Source organism: Nerophis lumbriciformis, linkage group LG06, assembly GCF_033978685.3.
Source record: "Nerophis lumbriciformis linkage group LG06, RoL_Nlum_v2.1, whole genome shotgun sequence".
In the NCBI taxonomy this organism is placed as follows: Eukaryota; Metazoa; Chordata; class Actinopteri; order Syngnathiformes; family Syngnathidae; genus Nerophis; species Nerophis lumbriciformis.
This window is the reverse complement of record NC_084553.2, coordinates 41,761,880-41,776,020: the sequence shown is the minus strand read 5'-3', so window position 1 is coordinate 41,776,020 and position 14,141 is coordinate 41,761,880. Positions and strand designations below refer to the sequence as shown.

At 39.9% G+C, this 14,141-nt stretch overlaps 1 protein-coding gene across 2 annotated transcripts in view; it reads left to right on the top strand.

Moving 5' to 3' along the window:
• Positions 1-1,808: 1,808 nt before the first annotated feature.
• The window catches only part of zdhhc7 (zDHHC palmitoyltransferase 7), a 28,589-nt gene continuing 16,256 nt past the window's right edge, over positions 1,809-14,141 (top strand). Inside the window, exons 1-2 of one of the 2 annotated variants that reach the window (XM_061964373.2) lie at positions 1,810-2,067; positions 13,892-13,995. The gene's annotated coding sequence lies outside the window, so the exon portion shown is untranslated. Of the gene's footprint in view, positions 2,068-13,891; positions 13,996-14,141 lie in introns of both variants that reach the window. The other variant, XM_061964374.2, reaches the window with a different exon arrangement.

Genomic DNA, 14,141 nt, shown 5'->3' with positions numbered 1-14,141 from the left:
TAGAAAATGAATTATATGAATTTGAATATGATAACATAAATTCATAATTTCATGAGTATTATTTAAGTGTGATTATCAGTTTTTATTATATGAAAACAAAATGTTCCGAAACATTTTTTTCATTTTTTTAATGAGTCAAAATACGTTGTAATACGGTGACAAAATAATCATAATTCAACGCTACTGTCTTAATTTCATGACATTACAACATATTTTTACACAATGTTACAAGAAGAAAATCAAGTTGCTACATATGCAAGAATACATTTGCACACATCTTTAATTATAATTGGCGAATAAAGTTGTAAAATGTAAACATGTCCGACTTGTGGTTGTTGCTTGCAGTGCTGTAAATGCACTATATTGAGCTGTTCTTGATATTATGTTATATTCACATGCAAGTTAACCACAGTATTAGAAATGAAACACGCCTCAAACTGCGACGACAATAACACTGTTGAATTGATAAATAGGATGCACGGTGGAGGAGGGCTTTGTGTGTATGCCTCACAATAAGAAGGTCCTGGGTTCGATCCTGCGCTCGGCATCTTTCTGTGTTGAGTTTGCATGTTCTCCCCGTGACTGCGTGGGTTCCCTCCGGGTACTCCGGCTTCCTCCCACCTCCAAAGACATGCACCTGGGGATAGGTTGATTGGCAACACTAAATTGGCCCTAGTGTGTGAATGTGAGTGTGAATGTTGTCTGTCTATCTGTGTTGGCCCTTTGATGAGGTGGCGACTTGTCCAGGGTGTACCCCGCCTTCCAGCACCCCCCGCGACCCCAAAAGGGACAAGCAGTAAAAAATGGATGGATGGATTGATGTTATTTATCAATTCCATCCATCCATCCATTTTCTACCCCTTGTCCCTTTCAGGCTCGCGGGGGGTCGCTGGAGCCTATCTCAGCTGCATTCGGGCGGAAGGCGGTGTACACCCTGGACGAGTCGCCACCTCATCGCATGCAGGGCACACTTGCCAACCTTGAAACCTCCGAATTCGGGAGATGGGGGCGGGGGGTTTGAGGTGGGGGGGCAGGGTTGGCTGGTAGCGTGGGTGTATATTGTAGCGTCCCGGAAGAGTTAGGGCTACAAGGGATTCTGGGTATTTGTTGTGTTGTGTTTATGTTGTGTTACGGTGCGGATGTTCTCCCGAAATGTGTTTGTCATTCTTGTTTGGTGTGGGTTCACAGTGTGGCGCATATTTGTAACAGTGTTAAAGTTGTTTATATGGCCACCCTCAGTGTGACCTGTATGGCTGTTGATCAAGTATGCCTTGCAGTCACTTACTTGTGTCTGCAGAAGCCGCATATATTATGTGACTGGGCCGGCACGCTGTTTGTATGGTGAAAAAGCGGACGCGACGACAGGTTGTAGAGGACGCTAAAGGCAGTGCCATCACGGCACGCCCTTAATAATGTTGTCCAGGTGAAAATTGGTAGAAATTCGGGAGAATGGGTGCCCCGGAAGATTTTCGGGAGGGGCACTGAAATTTGGGAGTCTCCCGGAAAAATCGGGAGGGTTGGCAAGAATGTCGCAGGGCCAACACAGATAGACAGACAACATTCACACTCACATTCACACACTAGGGCCAATTTAGTATTGCCAATCAATATATCCCCAGGTGCATGTTTTTTGGCAGTGGGAGGAACATATTTTTTATTTGTTTATTATTATTTTGTATTTTTTTTATTATTATTATTATTTTATTTATTTTTTTACATATTTATTTTTATGTGTCTTCGTGTAGTATTTTACAACTACAGTGCAACATTTGGGCGGATCGAACTCTGTTATTAACCAACAGCGCACTCGAGCGGCGACTGTTATACTGAAATGCTCTACTCTCCCTCGGGGTGTCGCTGTTGCGCCAAACATGGTCCAACTTCCTCAGACACTCGCGAGGAAGGAGGAAGGAGGAACCCAATCCCGGAAGCTGTGACAACAATAATGCTCGATGGGATGTGTCGCTACCTCGTCTGCGGTCTCAGAGCTGGAGCTTACCTTTTTGTGAAACGTTCAAAAATGAATTTTAAAAGGCGTCCCTATACGACTATGTGAGCAATTTTGAGGTAGGTGGCTTTACTGTCATCATATAATATTTCGTACGTTTTCCTCGTACGCGTACAATAGCAGCATGCTATCGAGCTAGCCTGTTAGCAAGTAGCCCAGGTAGCATTGTGGACATGACAAGATACTCTTGCTCTTTTCTTACATTGACTTGGTTTGGTGATGGTGAATATTTTTACTCCCACAAAGCATTTAGAGAGCGTCAGCATGGCGGGAGGTCACAACCAGCATAAATAGGATGGCAATTACACTGACAGATGACAAACGAGAAGGTCGATGAATGGAGTCGCTCCAATCTCAGTGCTGCTTTGCTGTGTAACGTATTGATGTGCCTAGGTGCTCTCCAAATATCCCACTTATTAACAAAGACGGGTTTAACATCCTTGTGTTTATGAATAGATGATACATATTGTTGGCTGTAGGGAACAAACAAACCCCTCTGCTACAACCACATTAAACCCAGATTCCGATCTAACAAAGGTCTTAACTCATTCTCCTTCGATGCCACATCAATGTGGAATGCACTCCCAGCAGGTGTAAAAGAAAGTGCATCTCTATCCTCCTTCAAAACCGCACTAAAAGAACACCTCCAGGCAACTACAACCCTAGACTAACACCCTCCCCCCACCACATCCCACCTCCCCGGATTGTAAATAATCAAATATAAATACTTGCTCTTATGCTTTCTGAGCTCAGTATGCTCACTGCTCCCTGTACATATCCTACGAAGTCAGACCTACACTATTACAATGTCCATTTCTCAGATGATATAATTGTTGATGACTGAAGTGCTGATATCAACCAAACCTAACACCCCCCTCAGCTCCCCAACCCCCTCCACATCCCACCCCTCGGATTGTAAATATGTAAAAATGTCAATGCTCTGATGATTAACTTGTGTGATGACTGTATTATGCCGATCGTATATATTTGTACCGTGAATTGATTAACGTGGACCCCGACTTAAACAAGTTGAAAAACTTATTCGGGTGTTACCATTTAGTGGTCAATTGTACAGAATATGTACTGTACTGTGCAATCTACTAATAAAAGTTTCAATCAATCAATCAATCAAAACTTAAGTAAGTCGCAGATATTGAAAATTAATCAAATTGGTGCATTTTCAGACAGTACAAATCATGCACAAAGTAAACAATTACCGTATTTTTCGGACTATAAGTCGCAGTTTTTTTCATAGTTTGGCCGGGGGTGCGACTTATACTCAGGAGCGACCTATGTGTGATATTGTTAACACATTACCGTAAAATATCAAATAATGTTATTTAGCTCATTCACGTAAGAGACTAGACGTATAAGATTTCATCGGATTTAGCGATTAGGAGTGACAGATTGTTTGGTAAACGTATAGCATGTTCTATATGTTGTAGTTATTTGAATGACTCTTACCATAATATGTTACGTTAACATACCAGGCACATTCTCAGTTGGTTACTTATGCGTCATACAACGTACACTTATTCAGCCTGTTGTTCACTATTCCTTATTTATTTTAAATTGCCTTTCAAATGTCTATTATTGGTGTTGGATTTTATCAAATAAATTTCCCCAGTCCGACTTATATGTTTTTTTCCTTCTTTATTATGCATTTTCGGCTGGTGCGACTTATACTCCGGAGTGACTTATACTCCGAAAAATACGGTACCTATTTCCTGGTAGTGTACATCAATAAAAAACTTGTTTTACTTTTACTTAATTTTACTTAAGTAAGAACACTGTTACTTTAGAATAATATGTCTAAAGTAAATAGAAGTCATCAAAATATTTACTAGAGTAAGTCCACCCATCCATCTTCTTCCGCTTATCCGAGGTCGGGTCGCGGGGGCAGCAGCCTAAGCAGGGAAGCCCAGACTTCCCTCTCCCCAGCCACTTGGTCCAGCTCCTCCCGGGAGATCCCGAGGCGTTCCCAGGCCAGCCGGGAGACATAGTCTTCCCAACGTGTCCTATTTGATTTACTACGTACTGACAGAGGCAGTACGAAGCGAAGCAGCTTGTTAAGACGTTAGTTTAGGCGGTGGCTCTTTGTTGTTAAGGCGGCCGCCTTAACAACAAAGCGCTGCGTTAAACGCTTGAAGCGTCCCTCTGTCTGTGACTCCCTTGTCATCATGTGACATGAGTGCATGTCTGTTAGGATTTTGTGTGCTGGTATCAATGACCGCCTTATCTTACCTCTGATTTGCCAGTCCGTAATGTTTCGCCCTAACATTAGCCAATTGTGACTTATCACACGAACACCAACCAATCACCATGGATTTTCTCCGTCTGTATGGATGTTCTCATTTATCAAGGTCATTTTATTTTCACCATTTTTTTTTTTGGCCTGGATTCGCAGTCCATGTTCTCTTTTTGTAGTTTCGATGTTAGCTACCTAGCTAGATGGGTCTAAAAGTAGCTAAGCTACAGGAAAAGATACCATCAATCAATGTTTATTTATATAGCCCTAAATCACAAGTGTCTCAAAGGGCTGCACAAGCCACAACGACATCCTCGGTACAGAGCCCACATAAGGGCAAGGAAAACTCACCCCAGTGGGACGTCGATGTGAATGACAATGAGAAACCTTGGAGAGGACCGCATATGTGGGTAACCCCCCCACCCCCACCCTCTAGGGGAGACCGAAAGCAATGGATGTCGAGTGGGTCTAGCATAATATTGTGAAGGTCCAGTCCATAGTGGATCTAACATATTAGTGAAAGTCCAGTCCATAGTGGATCTAACATAATAGTGAGAATCCAGTCCATACGTGTTAAAGTAGCTAAGCTACCGCCAAGCTACTGGAAAATGTAGTTAAGCTACGTAGCTTAGCTACATGTAGCTTTTTACGGCCCATTACTGTATATGATGTATACTTTGATCACCGAAAACCACACCATTGTCTGAAGCGTTGCCAGCATGTTTGCGATGTGGACGTGATTTATATATATATATATATATATATATATATATATATATATATATATATATATATATATATATATATATATATACAGTATATATATATATACAGTATATATATACATATATATATTGCAGATATACCTGCGGGGACACCCAATTCCAAAATTTGCAAATATTAAGAAGACAGTGGCGTTTTTTAAAAAGAGAAAATCCAGCAACAGCGCGAAGCAAGTGTGACGTCATGCTAGCTTCAGCCTCTTTAGTCAGGGACAGTTAAGAGTGTCTAAACACGAGTACATTTTATGATAACACCAGAAGAAGATGCTAGATTTTTTGCTAGTTGTTTTTAATTTTAAAAAGGTAATTAAAGTCTGTAAACACTTGAAAAACAAAGTACCGTGTACAAAAAGCAGCAACAATTGCAAATATGGCAAAACGCTGAAAAAATATGTTAATTCTAATTAATAAAAACATTTGTTTAAAATGTATGTAAAAAAATGGTGACCCTTTTTAAAGAAAATCATATCATAGAAAATGATGCAAATTACTCACTGGCATGTCCATAACCACGCCCCCACCACCATCTTTATCTTGGTGGTGGATGATATAAATACATGTAGTGATTGAATTAAACTCAATGTCAACATAGTATTTCTTCTTTGAAGAAATACTCAAGTAAAAAGAAAAAGTATGTTGCATTAAAACTACTCTGACAAATACAATTAATCCAAAAGGTCACAGAAGTAAATGTAACAGAGTAAACGTAACTCATTACTACCCACCTCTGCATTTAAAGTGTCTGTGTGCACATATAACACGCTAATTTCTTTGAATACTAATATGTCGAATGGATTGAGCAAAAATCTCAAACAGGGATATAGCGACAGTTTTACACAGCGTACACACATATAGAGTTTATAGTGTGTATAGAAAAAGAAGAATGCTGAGAACCAGTATCTATCATTTAAAACTACTGTAATTTGAAATGATGGCATAAGAGGAGCCAGATCTGTGATTAGGATCGTTTTTCCTTTATTCACTTCTTGTATTTGTTACTAAATTTAGATGGTCATAAACTATCAGTATTTGCTGGAACACTGAAAACTTCTACTCATTTTCAGACATGTACAATAATGCAAGTGTAAACATATCATGGACCCTAGTAAGGCAATGCTTGTAAGATCTGAGGAAATATTGTGATTAGTGTTGTCAAGCGATTAAAAAAAATGTGCGAGGAATTATTTATAGTCTGTAATTAATTAATGTCTTTTTTTAATCTCACCTAAAAATAATTCTGAGAAAAGCCCTCGTGGCGCCGCATGTTCAGAGCCCTTATGGTTTTTCCACAGTGCCACCTACTGGTTGAGTGTGAAATTGCAACTGCATAATAGCATTCCACATAGCTAAATCCAAATAAAATATCATTATGTACCGGTAATTGTTTGTAACACTTGGAACAATTTTTAAAAGCCTTTGTACTAAATAGCCTACAATGAAATTAAAGTATTTTAAATGATCTATTGCATGGGGTTATATTGACAAAACAGCCTTATACAGCCTATAATTAAAGTATTTTAAATGCTCTATTCATGGGGTTGTATTGATAAAACAGCCTTAAATAGCCTACAATGAAATATATTAAATGAAATGGTTTTAAATGTTTTATTGCACAAGCTGAACTTTTTACAAAACTCTGCTTCCTTCCACGAAATGCCATTCACTGTAGAAATACCATTTAAAAAAAGACCTAAAGAGAATTTGAAGCAATTCAATTTGTTTAAATCAGTACAAAAACAATTAACACACCATTTTTTTTTGCTGTCACAATTCTGTAGCATGCACACGGTTATCTTTACCTCTGGAAAAACAACTTCACAGATGAATTTCACATGTTCAGGGTATTCCACTGTTGAAAGAGTTGTGGTGAGGAGTGACTTCAGATGGGTGAAGAGGGTCTTCTATTCTTCTTCCCTGTCTAGGTAAACAGGGACCTGCTTCATTGCTGCACACTTAGACGGCTTGCCACCAAGTATACTCTAAGAAAAAGGGTTGGGAAATGAATGATTTAGTGTGTTGTGTGGCAAGAACTCCCTGAAATACTTATCCAAATTATGACATTTAAAAAAAGTTTAATTATTGGTGCACAATTGACATGTATAAATATTCCTGTTTGAAGCACCTATAGTGTTACATGTCATAATTGATATTCTACTTATCGAATCATATAGTTTGATCCTCCTAAACCACAATTTAAAGGCCTACTGAAATGCGGTTTTCTTATTTAAACGGGGATAGTAGGTCCATTCTATGTGTCATACTTGATCATTTCGCGATATTGCCATATTTTTGCTGAAAGGATTTAGTAGAGAACATCGACGATAAAATTCGCAACTTTTGGTCGCTGATAAAAAAGCCTTGCCTGTACCGGAAGTAGCAGACGATATGCGCGTGACGTCACTGGTTGTGGAGCTCCTCACATCCGCCCATTGTTTACAATCATGGCCACCAGCAGCGAGAGCGATTCGGACCGAGAAAGCGACAATTTCCCCATTAATTTGAGCGAGGATGAAAGATTTGTGGATGAGGAAAGTGAGAGTGAAGGACTAGAGTGCAGTGGGAGCGATTCAGATAGGGAAGATGCTGTGAGAGGCGGGTGGGACCTGATATTCAGCTGGGAATGACTAAAACAGTAAATAAACACAAGACATATATATACTCTATTAGCCACAACACAACCAGGCTTATATTTAATATGCCACAAATTAATCCCGCATAGCAAACATCTCCCCCCTCCCGTCTATATAACCCGCCAATACCACTCAAACACCTGCACAACACACTCAATCCCACAGCCCAAAGTACCGTTCACCTCCCCAAAGTTCATACAGCACATATATTTCCCCAAAGTTACGTACGTGACATGCACATAGCGGCACGCATGTACGGGCAATCGATCAAATGTTTGGAAGCCGCAGCTGCATACTCACGGTACCGCGTCTGCGTATCCAACTCAAAGTCCTCCTGGTAAGAGTCTCTGTTGTCCCAGTTTTCCACAGGCCAATGGTAAAGCTTGACGGTCATCTTTCGGGAATGTAAACAATGAAACACCGGCTGTGTTTGTGTTGTTGCTGCAGTCGGCCGCAATACACCGCTTCCCACCTACAGCTTTCTTCTTTGCTGTCTCCATTGTTCATTGAACAAATTGCAAAAGATTCACCAACACAGATGTCCAGAATACTGTGGAATTTTGCGATGAAAACAGACAACTTAATAGCTGGCCACCATGCTGTCCCAAAATGTCCTCTACAATCCGTGACATCATGCGCAGGCGTCATCATACCGAAACGTTTTCAGCAGGATATTTCGGCGCAAAATTTTAAATTGCACTTTAGTAAGCTAACCCGGCCATATTGGCATGTGTTGCAATGTTAAGATTTCATCATTGATATATAAACTATCAGACTGCGTGGTCGGTAGTAGTGGGTTTCAGTAGGCCTTTAAGAGGCATCTACTGGTCTGTAATTTTAGTCAGCTGATCAACTAGCTTAGCGATTCACCTGTTGATCACATATAAAGTGTTTATTGTTAACATAGATCTGAACATATTTTAGGATTGTCATACCCTTCTATTTTGAAACACTCCATTAATGCAGCTGGGATAGGCTCCGGCACCCTCTGGGTCGCGGTAGAAAATGGATGAATGGATTAAAAGAAGGCACTACCACTTCCTGATCAAAGGCATGTCCATCTGAAAACATGTGCCAGTGGTGAGAATAATTCTTATCTCAGGATTTTTTTTCTTAACATAAATAGTGTGTTGCCACATAGACACCAACATTTCTTCTTTGTTGAAAATTTCCGATTAAAGTTACCTCATGGAACGCAAACCCCTGCCTTGTCACAATGGAAAGAGCATACTATAACATAGGAGATAGAAAACAGGGCAAGTTTATTGATCAATTAACCTTGTTGACTGATGTCAAGAAAGAAAGAAGTTTACACCTTTCCATGAGCATAAAAATCCCAGTCATTCCCACATGTCTGGCGTGGCAAGCCCTACAATGAACCAAAATAAAAGTGAACATTACTGTACAGGCAATAGGAGGGTTGCACATGGAAAATGGCTTGTTGATGTTCTGTTCTTGGGTGTTCCAATCGTTCAAGTAGAGAAATAGGAAATACATTTTATAGAGTCCCGTAAATAGTGATTCATAAAGGTAATAAAGTCAGGAAAGTGCGTCGAAGTAAATGGCTCTTAAAAATATCCCTTTCATCATTGTGTGCAATACAATCAGACAATGCTGGTGTTTGCAGCGATCACTTTGTAAATTGTTTGTTTGAACATTTGATTTGTTTGAGAAACTTTCTGTGATGCAATCAAGTTTATTCTGTACTATACTAGTATTGTTTGAGAGCAGAACTAAACGTAAAGAAAATATAAAAGACCGCATTAGTTGTTCTTTTGTGGTTGCTATGTCTAAATATAACTACGAAAACCTGGTTGTGCAAATAAACTAACGTCATGTTAAGTTTATTTAACATGACGGCTGGTTCTCAGTGAACAGTGGGTTCCGGGGTTGGATCGCTGCCCCGCCGGCCTGTCCATGGATTTGTTTGTTTATATATACAGTATGTGTGCGCCCCACTGTTTGAGAAGGACTGCCCTAGGGGTAACTGCGTAAAACACTGCACACTGACAAAAGTTAACCTATTGTTACTGTAACAATTTACAAGGTTTATACAGTTCGCTTTCTTTCTTCCCCTCCATTTATCTGCTTTCTTTTGTAATTTAAGTTATTATTACATATATGTATTGTTGCATTTGAAACAATTATATGATTGATAAAAAGAGATAATTATTGTTATTATTAATTATCAATAGGCCTAGTGTGTGAATGTTGTCTGTCTATCTGTGTTGGCCCTGTGATGATGAATCAAATCAAATCAAATCAACTTTATTTATAAAGCACATTTAAAATTTACCACAGGGGTAGCCAAAGTGCTGTACAATGAACATGTTAAAAGATAAAACGAGTACCGAGCAAACACAACACAACACAAACAGAACACGATTAAAAAAAAAAAAAAAATTAAAATAGAATAAATAAAAACATAAAAACAGGTTCACAGCAGGTGTATTATGGGGCGCCATTGCAGGATGGATATCACTCAGTGTTAAAAGCCATGGAATAAAAGTATGTTTTTAAGAGAGATTTAAAAACAGGAAGAGAGGAGGCTTGTTTAACACTCAGGGGTAGGTCGTTCCAGAGCTTGGGAGCAGCAACGGCGAAAGCTCTGTCACCTCTAAGCTTCAGTCTTGTGTCAGGGACCGTCAACAGCAGCTGATCAGCTGATCTTAAGGATCGGGTGGGGCAGTAAGGCTGAAGGAGGTCGGAGAGATAGGTTGGCGCGAGGTTGTTTAGACATTTAAAAACAAATAAAAGGAGTTTAAAATGTATTCGTAACGCACAGGGAGCCAGTGAAGGGACGCTAAAATAGGGGTGATGTGCTCACGTCTGCGGGTCTGTGTTAGCAGACGAGCAGCAGAGTTCTGCACGAGCTGCAGGCGGGCGAGGGAGGCCTGGCTAATGCCTACATACAGGGCTTTACAGTAATCAAGACGAGTCGAGATAAAGGCGTGGATTAATTTCTCAAGATCATGTCTTGATAGAAGCGGTTTCACTTTCGCTATTTGGCGTAATTGATAAAAGCTTTTTTGAACGACGCTGCTGATTTGTTTTTCGAATTTAAAATCTGAGTCAAACTTTACCCCCAGGTTTGTGACACAGTCGCTGAGATACGGGGTCAGAGTGCCGAGGTCAACGTTGGGGGAGGGAGAGCGACTTGGACCGAACAACATAACTTCTGTTTTACCTTCATTTAGGCTCAGGAAGTTAGCTGAAAGCCAGACTTTGATGTCGTGCAGGCAGTCAATAAGATGTTGAACCGTGTTATTTTGTGCCATGGGAAAATAAATCTGGCAATCATCGGCGTAAAAATGAAATGCAATACTGTACTTCCTAAAAATAGAACCAAGGGGGAGAAGGTAAAGCGCAAATAAAATTGGGGCAAGGATTGAGCCCTGGGGGACCCCATGTGGTAAAGGAGCTGTGGACGACATAAAACTGTCTACTTTTACACAAAATCTCCTGTCGGTTAGGTACGACCGGAACCAGTTGAGGGCGGCGCCCTTAATGCCCACACAGTTCTCAAGACGAGTGATTAAGGTGGCGTGGTCGACGGTGTCGAACGCAGCAGACAGATCTAAAAGCACCAGGACAACATATTTACCAGAATCAGTGGACAGGAGAAGAAGTGGCGACTTGTCCAGGGTGTACACCGCCTTCCGCCCGAATGCAACTGAGATATGCTCCAGCACCCCCCGCGACCCCAAAAAGGGACAAGCAGTAGAAAATGGATGGATGGGATGGAATAGTGCTATTCTTATTGGTGTTTTTATTGCTCCATTTGTAGTGCAATAATGTTCATTGTCACTTATGTGTTATTATTATTTACCTCACTAACTGCTTCTTTGCTTTCACTTTTCGTATCATATTTGTACATATCGTATTTGCTGATGCTGTTCCGTTGTGGTTGTTGTACTTGTTGTTGTCTCTCTGTCTTACCCCCTTTTGTCCCTGCATTTTCCACCTCTGTGGTCCTTTTTTATATAAATCCATTTAATAAAGTCAAATACAAATCAGGCAACAAGAGAAGTAATCCTACACTTCTCTTTTGTAACATAAAGCTGTACAACAAATATGGGCATCTACAGTACATCAACGATATGATTTGCCTCTGTAGCTGGACAGGACAAAAAAAGTGCAGATTTTAACCCTTGAAATAATTTCTATAGTTTCAAAATATCTTGCAGGCCGCATTGAAATGTTAATTATGTTGTATTATGCCAAGTTTGCCCAGTTGACTTCAAACTTGACACTTAATTTTTCAGCACTAAATTTTTATAAGCTTAATTTTTTTACACTGAATTGTTTTCAATTCAATTGTCAGCATTATTCGATGGAAAAAAGTTCAGTTCACAAAATTGAAACGCAAAAAATTCAGTTACATAAAGTCAGTGTCAAAACTAGCTTTCGTAATAAAGAAACAAATTAACCTCAATAACATCACTCTACCTTTATCAATGGGGCCGTCAGGATGTTTTTTAAAAATGGACATTTCATATTCAGCAGAGACTCTGCTACTCACCCTCCTCTCTTTGCCCACACAGCTACTATAGGAGCCAATCGGCTTCTGCTAAACAAGCCCAAACACAATGACAGCCAATCAATGAGCACTTCTGGGTGGGACTGACCATTGTTTTACACCCCTAGCTATTGAAGCGCATGAAGAGGGAGAGGAAACTCGCAGGCATGTAGAAACAATAATTTAGAGATTAAAAATGACATTAACGCGTTTAAAAAAACGTAACACACTAAATGATCATGTAATTTATTAATTGCAATTAACGCAATAATTTGACACCCCTAACTATGATGGTGATGTTCTACTAGAAAGGGAGAACCTGGTACATATTGACTATTGAATATTTTCAGTCATTTAAAGTTCATTTAATATAGCCCTTAATCACAGGTGCCTCGTAGGGCTGCACAAACCACAATGACATAATTCATTATAATGTGAAAGTCCAGTCCATTGTGGGCAAGCAGAGGGTTGTAAGAGGTTTCCATCCAAGTCATAGAGGAGTGGTCCACAATAGGTCATGACTTCGAACACCTAGCACATCCTACAGATTTGTATATCTCCAGGGAATATCCGTGGCCCTGGGGGGGGGCAAAAAAGAGAGCAAAGCGGCAGGTCAACTGGTAAAACAGAGTCTATTTAAAAGCTATGATATATAGATTAGTGTTAAGGTTGGACTAAAATGCTTCTACCGAGGTGGCATCTCTAACTGTTGCTGGTACGGCATTCCAGGGTACTGGAGCCCTAATAGAAAACGCTCTAGAGCCTGCAGACTTTTTTGGCGCTCTGGGAATCACTAATATTAGGAATGTTTCATCTTAAAACAATTCATGTTTTAGTTTTATTCCTATAATTGGGTTATGATTCGTTACAGAATACATTTTTGATTTAACACGATTCTCAATTATTTCAAGGAAATTGGTATCTAGACTTTCCTGGATAAATACACATCTTTTTTGATCCGGTAAGGTTGCGTTTCAGGATTTAACTTCGCGTCTAACCTGCCATGTTTGTTGCTATTGCATGCTCAGTTTACGAGTGCCGTGTTTTTCCCCGTCTTTGTCAAAGTAAACTATAGATGTCAACATTATGTATGTGCTAAACGCTTCATTTATGGTTGTTGGCTTTGGTAAAAGCTTAACTCTTTTAAGTTTTGCTTACATTTGCTTTGTTTTATTTAGACAGGCCGAGTTGGTGGTTTTCGAAACACTCGGCGCAAACGTGTGTTTAAGAAATACAAATATCAAAATAATACCTTAATGGGAAATAATAAACGTTAAAAGTATGTCAAATAAACTTTTGACCAAGCGATCACTGCAAACTCATGCATTCTTTAACTCTGCTCCCTTTGGAGTTTGAGCTGCATGCATTTCTCGTCGTCGTGTCCACAAATCTTGCACTCTTCCGCCCTTTTTGATAACCTTTCGAGGAACTCTGAAGAAACGTTTATCCTTTCCGCGATTTGAACGGTTTGTACAGCCGAAAACTACACAAGCATGGGGTATTTTTTTTATTCGAGAACTTCGAGGCTAAATGGCGCCTAGTACCTTTTGAAAACAGAGCTAGCTTGACCACCACCAGTATTCATTGGGCGGGACGTGAGTCGGACGTGACGTCAGTAACATCCCAGCAATAGAATACTGTACAATATAATAATTCCAGTTTTTCAATTCATCCAAGTCTTTATTTTTTTATTGTGTGTTTCAGGGGCTTTTTCTGCATCCTTGTCCATTTACATGTCTTTCTACTATCAAATGCTGGTCTTGAGGTTCCACATCACAGAATGTTATTGTGAACCAGGAACATATTAGGTACGTAACGCTTTCATTTTTAAAACATAGTTGTCAGCTGAGCTCACCTTTTACAGGCTGGAAGAGTTGCATTCCTCTCTTCTGACAACCACTGACAAAGAGGTAGAACATCATAGTGCCTCTACCTGCTATTCATGCATTCCTTT